The sequence below is a fragment of the Monodon monoceros genome, unplaced genomic scaffold (assembly GCF_005190385.1).
Source record: "Monodon monoceros isolate NGI ecotype Baffin Bay Population unplaced genomic scaffold, NGI_Narwhal_1 Contig1912_ctg1, whole genome shotgun sequence".
Classification (NCBI taxonomy): domain Eukaryota; kingdom Metazoa; phylum Chordata; class Mammalia; order Artiodactyla; family Monodontidae; genus Monodon; species Monodon monoceros.
This window is the reverse complement of record NW_021697799.1, coordinates 1,575,789-1,587,789: the sequence shown is the minus strand read 5'-3', so window position 1 is coordinate 1,587,789 and position 12,001 is coordinate 1,575,789.

Below are 12,001 nucleotides of genomic sequence, written 5' to 3'. Positions count from 1 at the left end.
AGTGAGCCCTAAAAGTGTCCCCACTAAATGCCTGAAGAGACTACTGGCAATGGCAATAGTGGAACCCAGGCAGACCTGCCTGTCACCCTGAGTTGAGAAGAAGGAACTGAGAGTCTGTAGAGACCAAGACAAATGGAGGTTTTAGGGAATAGTACAGGTGAGAAGTAAGTTGTACAGAAAGAGAGCTTCAGAGATCTGAATGCAATTTAGTACTGATCAACACATGGGTTTGAGTAAAATACCTGAGGTCAGGAAAAGAACCACCTGAAACAGGTTCAAAGAAAAATTTTTCTACAGAGCAATTAATAATTTGTGTTCCACTAGCTAAGGTGGAAAAATGTTGTAAATCATGGGGTATTGAGTAGAATAATCAGAAAGCTGTTGTTTCATTGGTGAAATAAAATTAGTCCAAAACTATAGACTTACTCTAGATTATGTAAGGTTGAAACTACATGCAACTAAAACAATTGGATTGAAAACAACAAGAATATTTTTAGATATGTAAAAATATCTAGTGCTCAACAAGGTAAAATTCAATGTGTCTGGCATTGCATCCAAAAATTATCAGGCAAGCAAAGGATAAAAATGTGACCCCAAATCAGGAGAAAATAAATCAAAAGAGACCAGAAATGACACCAATAGAAACCATATGCTGAATGTCTCTCTCTGTCTCTCTGTCTCTCTCTGTCTCTGTGTCTCTCTCTCTATATATATACATATACACACACACGTATTATTAGTTTGCTTATTTTTATTTTTATATGGTTTAGCATATATACACAGATGTATGTATGTGTGTGTGTGTGTATATATATATATATATATATACACACGCAGATATATGCCATTGTTGTACTTGACTTTTTACATAAATTATCACTATAGCAGCATGTCTGTTTAAATGTCTTTTTCAATAATGAAGTTTGAAATGCTAAGTCTCTTCTTTAAATCTACCATTTAAAAATACTATCTATTGTATTGGGTTTTAGACATTCTTTTTATTGAAGTATAGTTGATATATAATGTTATATTAGTTCAGGTGTTCAGCATAGGGATTCAGTATTTTTACAGATTATACTACACCATAGGTTATTACAAGATATTTTTAATTCCCTGTACTATGCAGTATATCCTTGTTGCTTATATATATTTTACGTAGTAGCTCATATTTTTTAAGGCTATACCCCTAATTTGCCTCACCTTCTTTGCTTTACCCTTTGTTAACAAGTTTTTTTTATATACCTGTGAGTCTATTTATGTTTACATATACACTCATTTGTATTATATTTTTAGATTCCATATATAAGTGACATCATACAGTATTTGTCTTCCTCTGTCTGACATTTCACTTAGCCTAATATTCTCTAGGTCCATCCATGTTGCTGAAAATGACAAAATTTCATTCTTTTCTTCTGGCTGAGTAATATTCCTTTATATGTATATGGTTATATATATATATATATATATATATATATAAAATCACATCTTCTTATGCCAGTCCTTCGTTGAGAGGGTACTTGTGTTGCTTCCATATCTTGGCTACTGTATTTAGATAGTGCTGCTATGAACACTGGGGAGCATGTATTTTTTTGAGTTACTGTTTTCATTTTTCTCTGGATATATATCCAAGAGTGGAATTGCTGGATCATATCATAGTTAGATTTTTGGTTTTTTGAGGAAACTCCATACTGTTTTTCATAGTGGCTGCACCAATTTACATTCCCACCTACAATGTACAAGTCTTCCCTTTTCTCCACATCCTCTCTAAAAGTAGTTATTTGTAGACTTTTTGATGATAGCCATTCTGAAAGGTATGAGGTGATATCTCATGTTGACTTGATTTGCATTTCTCTAATAATTAGTGATGTTGAGTATCTTTTCATGTGCCTGTTATCCATCTGTATGTCTTCCTTGTAAAACTGTTTATTCACTTCTTCGGCCCATTTTTTGATTAAATTGGGGTTTTTTGATATTGATTTTTATGAGCTATTTGTATATTTTGGATATTGACCTCTTGTCAGTCACATCATTTGAAAATATTTTCTCTCATTCCATAGGTCATCTTTTCATTTTATCAATGGTTTCCTTTCCTGTGCTTTGAAGTTTCATTAGTTTCCATTTGTTTATTTCTGTTTTTATTTATTTTGCCTTAGGAAACTGATCCAAAAAATATTGCTATGATTTATATCAAAGCATGTTCTGCCTATGTTGTCTTCTGGGAGTTTTATGGTGTTATGTCTTATAGTTAGGTCTTTAAACTATTTTGAGTTTATTTTTGTATATGGTGTGAGGGAATGTTCTAATCTCATCATTGTACATGTTGTTGTGCAGCTTTCTGAGCACCACTCCACTCCATTGTATATTCTTGCCTTCTTTGTCATAGATAAATTGACCATAGGTGCATGGGTTTATTTCTGGGCTCTCTATTCTATTCCATTGATCTATGTATCTGTTTTTGTGCCAAACCATGCTGTTTTGATTACTGTAGCTTTGTAGCATAACCTGAAGTCTTAGAGGGCTATACCTCTAGCTTTGTTCTGTTTTCTCAAGATTGATTTGGCAATTTGAAATCTATTGTCATTCCATCTGAATTTTAGGATTATTTGTTCTAGTTTTGTGAAAAGTGTCATGGGTATTTGATAGGGACTGAATTAAATATGTAGATTGCTTTGGATAATGTGGCCATTTTAAAAAACATGAATCCTTCCAATCCAAAGCATGGAGTATCTTTCCATTTCTTTGGATCTTCTTTAATTTTCTTCATTAATGTTTTATAATTTTTAGGGTGTAGGCTTTTCACCTCCTTAGTAAGGTTTATTCCTAGTATTGTATTCCTTTTGATGTAATTTTATTTTTTTTATTTTTTTAATCTTTTAAAAAATTTTTATTTACTTATTTTTTCATTTTAACATCTTTATTGGAGTATAATTTCTTTACAATGGTATGTTAGTTTCAGCTTCAAAACAAAATGAATCAGTTATATATATACATATGTTCCCATATCTCTTCCCGCTTGCGTCTCCCTCCCTCCCACCCTCCCTATCCCACCCCGCCAGGCGGTCACAAAGCCCCGAGCTGATCTCCCTGTGCTATGCGGCTGCTTCCCACTAGCTATCTACCTTACGTTTGGTAGTGTATATATGTCCATGCCTCTCTCTCGCTTTGTCACAGTTTACACTTCCCCCTCCCCATAGCCTCAAGTCCATTCTCTAGTAAGTCTGTGTCTTTATTCCTGTTTCACCCCTAGGTTTTTCATGACATTTTTTTTCTTAAATTCCATATATATGTGTTAGCATATGGTATTTGTCTCTCTCTTTCTGACTTACTTCACTCTGTATGACAGACTCTAGGTCTATCCACCTCATTACAAATAGCTCAATTTCATTTATTTTTATGGCTGAGTAATATTCCATTGTATATATGTGCCATATCTTCTTTATCCATTCATCTGTCGATGGACACTTAGGTTGTTTCCATCTCTGGGCTATTGTAAATAGAGCTGCAATGAACATTTTGGTACATGACTCTTTTTGAATTATGGTTTTCTCAGGGTATATGCCCAGTAGTGGGATTGCTGGGTCATATGGTAGTTTTATTTGTAGTTTTTTAAGGAACCTCCATACTGTTCTCCAGAGTGGCTGTATCAATTTACATTCCCACCAACAGAGTAAGAGGGTTCCCTTTTCTCCACACCCTCTCCAACATTTATTGTTTCTAGATTTTTTGATGATGGCCATTCTGACTGGTGTGACATGATATCTCATTGTAGTTCTGATTTGCACTTCTCTAATGATTAGTGATGTTGAGCATTCTTTCATGTGTTTGTTGGCAGTCTGTATATCTTCTTTGGAGAAATGTCTATTTAGGTCTTCTGCCCATTTTTGGATTGGGTTGTCTGTTTTTTTGTTATTAAGCTGCATGAGCTGCTTATAAATTTTGGAGATTAATCCTTTGTCACTTGCTTCATTTGCAAATATTTTCTCCCATTCTGAGGGTTGTCTTTTGGTCTTCTTTATGGTTTCCTTTGCTGCGCAAAAGCTTTTAAGTTTCATTAGGTCCCATTTGCTTATTTTTGTTTTTATTTTCATTTCTCTAGGAGGTGGGTCAAAAAGGACCTTGCTGTGATTTATGCCATAGAGTATCCTGCCTATGTTTTCCTCTAAGAGTTTGATAGTTTCTGGCCTTACACTTAGGTCTTTAATCCATTTTGAGCTTATTTTTGTGTATGGTGTTAGGGAGTGATCTAATCTCACACTTTTACATGTACCTGTCCAGTTTTCCCAGCACTACTTATTGAAGAGGCTGTCCTTTCTCCACTGTACATTCCTGCCTCCTTTATCAAAGATAAGGTGACCGTATGTGCGTGGGTTTATCTCTGGGCTTTCTGTCCTGTTCCATTGATCTGTCTTTCTGTTTTTGTGCCAGTACCATACTGTCTTGATTACTGTAGCTTTGTAGTATAGTCTGAAGTCAGGAAGCCTGAGTCCTCCAGCTCCGTTTTTCGTTCCCAAGATTGCTTTGGCTCTTCGGGGGCTTTTGTCTTTCCATACAAATTGTGAAATTTTTTGTTCTAGTTCTGTGAAAAATGCCAGTGGTAGTTTGATAGGGATTGCATTGAATCTGTAGATTGCTTTGGGTAGTAGAGTCATTTTCACAATGTTGATTCTTCCAATCCAAGGACATGGTATATCTCTCCATCTATTTGTATCATCTTTAATTTCTTTCATCTGTGTCTTATAGTTTTCTGCATACAGGTCTTTTGTCTCTTTAGGTAGGTTTATTCCTAGATATTTTATTCTTTTTGCTGCAGTGGTAAATGGGAGTGTTTTCTTGATTTCACTTTCAGATTTTTCATCCTTAGTGTATAGGAATGCCAGAGATTTCTGTGCATTAATTTTGTATCCTGCTACTTTACCAAATTCATTGATTAGCTCTAGTAGTTTTCTGGTGGCATCTTTAGGATTCTCTATGTATAGTATCATGTCATCTGCAAAGAGTGACAGCTTTACTTCTTCTTTTCCGATTTGGATTCCTTTTATTTCCTTTTCTTCTCTGATTGCTGTGGCTAAAACTTCCAAAACTATATTGAATAAGAGTGGTGAGAGTGGGCACCCTTGTCTTGTTCCTGATCTTAGTGGAAATGCTTTCAGTTTTTCACCATTGAGGACGATGTTGGCTGTGGGTTTGTCATATATGACGTTTACTATGTTGAGGAAAGTTCCCTCTATGCCTACTTTCTGCAGGGTTTTTATCATAAATGCGTGTTGAATTTTGTCAAAAGCTTTCTCTGCATCTATTGAGATGATCATATGGTTTTTCTCCTTCAGTTTGTTAATATGGTGTATCATGTTGATAGATTTGCGTATATTGAAGAATCCTTCCATTCCTGGAATAAACCCCACTTGATCATGGTGTATGATCCTTTTAATGTGCTGTTGGATTCTGTTTGCTAGTATTTTGTTGAGGACATTTGCATCTATGTTCATCAGTGATATTGGCCTGTAGTTTTCTTTCTTTGTGACATCCTTGTCTGGTTTTGGTATCAGGGTGATGGTGGCCTCGTAGAATGAGTTGGGGAGTGTTCCTCCCTCTGCTATATTTTGGAAGAGTTTGAGAAGGATAGGTGATAGCTTTTCTCTAAATGTTTGATAGAATTGACCTGTGAAGCCATCTGGTCCTGGGCTTTTGCTTGTTGGAAGATTTTTAATCATAGTTTCAATTTCAGTGCTTGTGATTGGTCTGTTCATATTTTCTATTTCTTCCTGATTCAGTCTTGGCAGGTTGTGTCTTTCTAAGGATTTGTCCATTTCTTCCAGGTTGTCCATTTTATTGGCATAGAGTTGCTTGTAGTAATCTCTCATGATCTTTTGTATTTCTGCAGTGTCAGTTGTTACTTCTTCTTTTTCATTTCTGATTCTATTGATTTGAGTCTTCTCCCTTTTTTTCTTGATGAGTCTGGCTAATGGTTTATCAATTTTGTTTATCCTTTCAAAGAACTAGCTTTTAGTTTTATTGATCTTTGCTATCGTTTCCTTCATTTCTTTTTCATTTATTTCTCATCTGATCTTTATGATTTCTTTCCTTCTGCTAACTTTGGGGTTCTTTTGTTCTTCTTTCTCTAATTGCTTTAGGTGCAAAGTTAGGTTATTTACTCGAGATGTTTCCTGTTTCCTAAGGTAGGATTGTATTGCTATAAACTTCCCTCTTAGAACTGCTTTTGCTGCATCCCATAGATTTTGAGTCGTCGTCGTGTCTCCATTGTCATTTGTTTCTAGGTATTTTTTGATTTCTTCTTTGATTTCTTCAGTGATCACTTCGTTATTAAGTAGTGTATTGTTTAGCCTCCATGTGTTTGTATTTTTTACAGATCTTTTCCTGTAATTGATATCTAGTCTCATAGTGTTGTGGTCGGAAAAGATACTTGATACAATTTCAATTTTCTTAAATTTACCAAGGCTTGATTTGTGACCCAAGATATGATCTATCCTGGAGAATGTTCCATGAGCACTTGAGAAAAATGTGTATTCTGTTGTTTTTGGATGGAATATCCTATAAATATCAATTAAGTCCATCTTGTTTAATGTATCATTTACAGCTTGTGTTTCCTTATTTATTTTCATTTTGGATGATCTGTCCATTGGTGAAAGTGGGGTGTTAAAGTCCCCTACTATGATTGTGTTACTGTCGATTTCCCCTTTTATGGCTGTTAGTATTTGCCTTATGTATTGAGGTGCTCCTATGTTGGGTGCATAAATATTTACAATTGTTATATCTTCTTCTTGGATCGATCCCTTGATCATTATGTAGTGTCCTTCTTTGTCTCTTCTAATAGTCTTTATTTTAAAGTCTATTTTGTCTGATATGAGAATTGCTACTCCAGCTTTCTTTTGGTTTCCATTTGCATGGAATATCTTTTTCCATCCCCTTACTTTCAGTCTGTATGTGTCTCTAGGTCTGAAGTGGGTCTCTTGTAGACAGCAAATATATGCGTTTTGTTTTTGTATCCATTCAGCCAAACTGTGTCTTTTGGTGGGAGCATTTAGTACATTTACATTTAAGGTAATTATCGATATGTGTGTTCCCATTCCCATTTTCTTAATTTTTTTGGGTTCGTTATTGTAGGCCTTTTCCTTCTTTTGTGTTTCTTGCCTAGAGAAGTTCCTTTAGCATTTGTTGTAATGCTGGTTTGGTGGTGCTGAACTCTCTCAGCTTTTGCTTGTCTGTAAAGGTTTTAATTTCTCCGTCAAATCTGAATGAGATCCTTGCTGGGTAGAGTAATGTTGGTTGCAGGTTTTTCTCCTTCAACATTTTCAATATGTCCTGCCACTCCTTTCTGGCTTGCAGAGTTTCTGCTGAAAGATCAGCTGTTAACCTTATGGGGATTCCCTTGTGTGTTGTTTGTTGTTTTTCCCTTGCTGCTTTTAATATGCTTTCTTTGTATTTAATTTTTGACAGTTTGATTAATATGTGTCTTGGCGTATTTATCCTTGGATTTATCCTGTATGGGACTCTCTGTGCTTCCTGGACTGGATTAACTATTTCCTTTCCCATATTAGGGAAGTTTTCGACTATAATCTCTTCAAATATTTTCTCAGTCCCTTTCTTTTTCTCTTCTTCTTCTGGAACCCCTATAATTCGAATGTTGGTGTGTTTAATGTTGTCCCAGAGGTCTTTGAGACTGTCCTCAGTTCTTTTCATTCTTTTTTCTTTATTCTGCTCTGCAGTAGTTATTTCCACTATTTTATCTTCCAGGTCACTTATCTGTTCTTCTGCCTCAGTTATTCTGCCCTTGATCCCATCTAGAGTATTTTTCATTTCATTTATTGTGTTGTTCATCATTGTTTGTTTCATCTTTAGTTCTTCTAGGTCCTTGTTAACTGTTTCTTGCATTTTGTCTATTCTATTTCCAAGATTTTGGATCATCTTTACTATCATTATTCTGAATTCTTTTTCAGGTAGGCTGCCTATTTCCTCTTCATTTGTTAGGTCTGGTAGGTTTTTATCTTGCTCCTTCATCTCCTGTGTGTTTCTGTCTTTTCATTTTGCTTATCTTACTGTGTTTGGGGTCTCCTTTTTGCAGGCTGAAGGTTCGTAGTTCCTGTTGTTTTTTGTGTCTGTCCCCAGTGGCTAAGTTTGGTTCAGTGGGTTGTGTAGGCTTCCTGGTGGATGGTACTAGTGGCTGTGTTCTGGTGGATGAGGCTGGATCTTGTCTTTCTGGTGGGCAGGTCCATGTCTGGTGGTGTGTTTTGGGGTGTCTGTAGACTTATTATGATTTTGGGCAGCCTCTCTGCTAATGGGTGGGGTTGTGTTCCTGTCTTGCTAGTTGTTTGGCATAGGATATCCAGCACTGTAGCTTGCTGGTCATTGAGTGAAGCTGGGTGCTGGTGTTAAGATGGAGGTCTCTGGGAGATTTCCGTCGTTTAATATTATGTGGAGCTGGGAGGCCTCTTGTGGACCAGTGTCCTGAAGTTAGCTCTCCCACCTCAGAGGCACAGCACTATCTCCTGGCTGCAGCACCAAGAGGCTTTCATCCACATGGCTCCTTAATTTGGGATGATTCGTTGTCTATTCATGTATTCCACAGATGCAGGGTACATCAAGTTGATTGTTGAGCTTTAATCTGCTGCTTCTGAGGCTGCTGGGTGAGATTTCCCTTTCTCTTCTTTGTTCTCACAGCTCCCAGGGGCTCAGCTTTGGATTTGGCCCCGCCTGTGCGTGTAGGTCGCCGGAGGGCATCTCTTCTTTGCTCAGACAGGACGGGGTTAAAGGAGCCGCTGATTCGGGGGCTCTGGCACACTCAGGCCAGGGGGAGGGAGGGTCACAGAGTGCGGGGTGGGCCTGTGGTGGCAGAGGACAGCGTGACATTGCCAGCCTGAGGCACGCCGTGCATTCTCCTGGGGGAGTTGTCCCTGTATCATGGGACCCTGGCCGTGGCGGCCTGCACAGGCTCCCCGGAAGGGGGGTGTGGATAGTGACCTGTGTTCGCACACAGACTTCTTGGTGACGGCAGCAGTGGCCTTAGTGTCTCATGTTTGTCTCTGGGGTCCGCACTTTTAGCCGCGGCTCACGCCCGTCTCTGGAGCTCCCTTAAGCAGCGTTCTTAATCCCCTCTCCTCGCGCACCAGGAAACAGAGAGGGAAGAAAAAGTCTCTTGCCTCTTCGACAGGTCCAGACTTTTTCCCGGACTCCCTCCCGGCTAGCTGCGGTGCACTAACGCCCTGCAGGCTGTTTTCATGCTGCCAACCCCAGTCCTCTCCCGGCGCTCTGAAGCCGGCGCCTCAGCTCCCAGCCCTGCCTGCCCCAGCGGGCGAGCAGACAAGTCTCTCGGCTGGTGAGCGCCGGTCGGGCCCGATCCTCTGTGCTGGAATCTCTACGCTTTGCCCTCCGCACCCCTGTTGCTGTGCTCTGCTCCGCGGCTCCAAAGCTCCCCCACTCTGCCACCCACAGTCTCTGCCCGCGAAGGGGCTTCCTAGTGTGTGGACACTTTTCCTCCTTCACAGCTCCCTCCCGCTGGTGCAGGACCCATCCCTATCCTTTTGTCTCTGTTTATTTTTTTCTTTTGCCCTAACCAGGTACGTGGGGGGTTCCTTGCCTTTTGGGAGGTCTGAGGTCTTCTGCCAGCATTCAGTAGGTGCTCCGTAGGAGTTGTTCCACGCGTAGATGTATTTCTGGTGTATCTGTGGGGAAGAAGGTGATCTCCGTGTCTTACTCTTCCCGGAAGTCTCTTGATGTAATTTTAAACAAGATTGGTTTCTTTTTAATTTTCTCTTTGTGAGATTTCATTATTAGTAAATAAAAACACAAGAGATTTCTGTATATGAATCGTGTGTCCTGAAACTTTTTTTTCTTCTCTGATTGCTGTGGCTCGGACTTCCAATACGATGTTGAATAGAAGTGGCGAGAGTGGGCATCCTTGTCTTTTTCATGAATTCAGCAGGAAGATTTTCATTGTTTTACCATTTAGTATGATGTTGGCTGTGGGTTTGTTGTAAATGGCCTTTATTATGTTAAAATATATTCCCTCTATAACCACCTTGATGATAATTCTTATCATAAATGGATGTTGAATTTTTTCAAATGGTTTTCTACATCTATTGAGATGATCATGTGATTTTTATCCTTTGTTTTGTTAATGTGGTATATTATAATGATTGATTTGTGAATGTTGAACCATCCTTGTGACTCTGTAATAGATCCAACCTGATCATGGTGTATGATCTTTATCAAAAGGATATTGTCGCATTCAGTTTGCTAATATGCTAATCCTAAAATTGTTGAGGATTTTTGCATTTAAATTCATCAAAGTTTGGTCTGTAATTTTCGTTTTTTCAGTGTCCTTACCTGGCTTTTGTAACAGGGTAATGGTGGCCTCATAGTATGAATTTGGAAGTGTTCCCTCCTCTTCAATTTTTGGAATAGTTTGAGAAGGATAGGTATTAGTTCTGCTTTATATGTTTGGTAGAATTCTCCTGTGAAGCTGTCCAGTGTTGGACTTTTCTTTGCTTGAAGTTTTTTGTTTATTTAAATTACAAATTGAATTTTACTTCTAGTAATTAGTTTGTTCAAATTGTCTATTTCTTCTTAAATCAGTATGTTTCCAAAAATTTGTCCATTTCTTCTACGTTGTCCAATTTGTTGTCATAGTTCATAGTATAATATATTAATAAGTTGTTCATAGTATTCTGTTATAATTTGTTCATAGTATTTGTTCATAAGTTGTTCATAGTATTGCCTTATGATTTTTGGTTGGTATCTCTGTGGTACCACTTGTTATTTCTTCTCTATCATTTCTTTTCTTGTTTATTTGGGACCTCTCTTTCTATCTTGGTGATCCTGGCTAAAGGTTTATTGATTTTCTTTATCATTTCAAGAAATGAGCTCTTGGTTTCTCTGAACTTTTCTATTTTTTTAATCTCTATTTTATTTATTTCCTCTCTGATCATTCTTATTTCCTTCTTTCTGGTGAGGTTGGACTTTATTTGTTCTTTTTCTAGTTTTTTATGTGGTAGTTTAGGTTGTTTATTTGAGATTTTTCTTGTTTCTTGAGTGCAACCTATATTGCTATAAACTTTCCTCATAGAACTGCTTTCACTGTGTTTATATATATATATATGAGAAAGTTGTTTCCATTTTCATTTGTCTTGAAGTATTTTCTGATTCTCTTCTTCTTTTCTTTATTGATCTTTTTTTTTTTATGACCCTGTTGTTTAGTCTCCACTTGTTTTTCCTTTTCCCATTTCTCTTTTTGAAGTTGGTTTCTAGTTTCACACCTTTGTGGTAAAAAAAAAAAAGCTTCATGTAATTTCTATCTCCCTGAATTTGTTGAGGTTTTTTTTGTGATCTAGTATGTGTTCTGTCCTGGAGAATGTTCCATGTGCACTTTGTTGGACTTATGAACAACATGGAACTAAACGAACCTACTTTTGGAAAAGAACTCATTCATATATAGGGGAATTACTCTGTTTTCACAGAAGACACAGTGTATTTTGAATTGTTTACATAAAAAGGACACATTAAATATTTTCTGCTTTTTTTTTTGCAGTATGCAGGCCTGTCATTGTTGTGGACTCTCCCATTGCGGAGCACAGGCTCCTGATGTGCAGGCTCAGCGACCATGGCTCATGCGCCTAGCCACTCCGTGGCATGTGGGATCTTCCCAGACCGTGGCACGAACCCATGTCCCCTGCATCAGCAGGTGGACTCTCAACCACTGTGCCACCAGGGAAACCCAGTTTTCTTTAATGATTAACTTTCACAGTTAGCCTAATGTAGTTTACCTAAATTACTGAAACTAATCACATTCTTTCCCAAGTAACATATTTTTCTTCAGTATGAAAGCTTCCATTTCATCTAACACATAATAATTGGTAATCTGTTCACAACTGACAACCTCATTCATAGGATAAATCCAACATTATCCACTTGAGAATACAGAACAGCAATGTGAGATATTTTGCACTGTTCTCTTTCTGTTCTCATATATTATAATTTACAGAGTCAA